This window comes from Fistularia commersonii, chromosome 24 (assembly GCF_037954325.1).
Source record: "Fistularia commersonii isolate RoL2024-O1a breed Wild chromosome 24, RoL_Fcom_v1.0, whole genome shotgun sequence".
In the NCBI taxonomy this organism is placed as follows: domain Eukaryota; kingdom Metazoa; phylum Chordata; class Actinopteri; order Syngnathiformes; family Fistulariidae; genus Fistularia; species Fistularia commersonii.
This window is the reverse complement of record NC_141307.1, coordinates 3,161,354-3,162,631: the sequence shown is the minus strand read 5'-3', so window position 1 is coordinate 3,162,631 and position 1,278 is coordinate 3,161,354. Positions and strand designations below refer to the sequence as shown.

Below are 1,278 nucleotides of genomic sequence, written 5' to 3'. Positions count from 1 at the left end.
GGAATGACGACAAAGCTACGCTCCTGACATACAATCATTCACCCTCCTTTTCAAACCTATGGATTATTTAGGGTCTCCAATGAACCTCTGGCGTGTTTTCCTGGAGACTCCACACAGAAAGGCCTCCAGCGGAATACAAACGTTTGTAAAAGAAATGGGTCGATATGGGGATTTGCTGGATGGAGTTTCTATAGAAGACAAAGAGCCCGTTTCTTCCTCACCTGATGACAAATCAGAGCTCGGCAGCGAGAAACCTCCCGCCTTTCTTATTCCCGGACAGCACCTTTGTCTCCATCCTCCGCTCCCGAAACGGCGCTCCACTCCCCCGATGCGTTCGAACCGGCCTTTTGTCTGGAGCTCATCAGTTACCACCGGAGTGAAAAAAAAAAAAAAAAAGAAAGCGCAGCGTCTACTGGTTATCAAACATTAATGGCAGATGTGAATGACTCCCCGCCGGCGGCCCCCTGCCGCCATCTGTGCCCGACAGCAGCTCCATGAGTTTCTCGCCGCGGCGGCCATTGTGGCGCTTTCAGCGGGAGGCTGGATGTTTCATGGGGAAAAGTCTTTCAGGAAACACGATTAGCGGTAGGCGTTTCTGGTCGCTAATCACGGCGCCGTTTGAACATCGAGCGGAGCGGCCGTTCGGGTCGGACGGCGGACAATTGGCTTCCTGTCAAGTTGGACGGGTTTCCAAAATAAAAGTCGGCTTGGTAGAAATGAGCGATTAGAGAGAGAACATCTTGACGAGGACATTATCCGATCATTCTTCTCATTCTGCTGCCATTTTTTTGTTTGTCGTTGCCGTGGTAACATGACCAAAAGTCCCCTCGCGTTCGTTCAAATCGGAATTTAGATTCCCCGACGCTCCGCAGGAGTCACTTAGTCACTCCTCCTTTCCTAAAAGGCTTTGTCGGAAATAAATACATTTGAAAAAAGGGAAAAAAAAAAAAAGGCGATTTCTGTAGCTGTGGTTGCGTCCCTGACAGCCGCACAAGCTGGTTGATCCAAAGTGGACTTTCCACCCCTTTGAGGCACTTTGCTGAGTCCAAGTGTTTTGGACCCACTTGGAAAAAAACTACTGAACTGTTAAGAGCTGGTTTGCGGTGCTGATATAGGTTGACAAAGATGTGATTCTACACTTTTTCCTGTTTTCCTTTCGGCTTTTTCCTTCAGCGGTCGCCACGGCGACTCAACCTTCTCCATCCAACCCTATTCCTCTGGACCTCCTGCCCGGCAGCTCCAATTCCAACGTCCGTCTACTAATATATTCTCTATCCC

The 1,278-nt window shown here is 49.5% G+C and overlaps 1 long non-coding RNA gene across 2 annotated transcripts in view; it reads right to left on the bottom strand.

Moving 5' to 3' along the window:
• The window catches only part of LOC147219704 (uncharacterized), a 6,988-nt gene extending 6,576 nt beyond the window's left edge, over positions 1 to 412 (bottom strand). For both annotated transcript variants that reach the window (XR_015108014.1, XR_015108013.1), the window contains exon 1: positions 222 to 412. This is a non-coding gene — a long non-coding RNA (uncharacterized LOC147219704). The remainder of the gene's footprint in view (positions 1 to 221) is intronic.
• Positions 413 to 1,278: the final 866 nt, after the last annotated feature.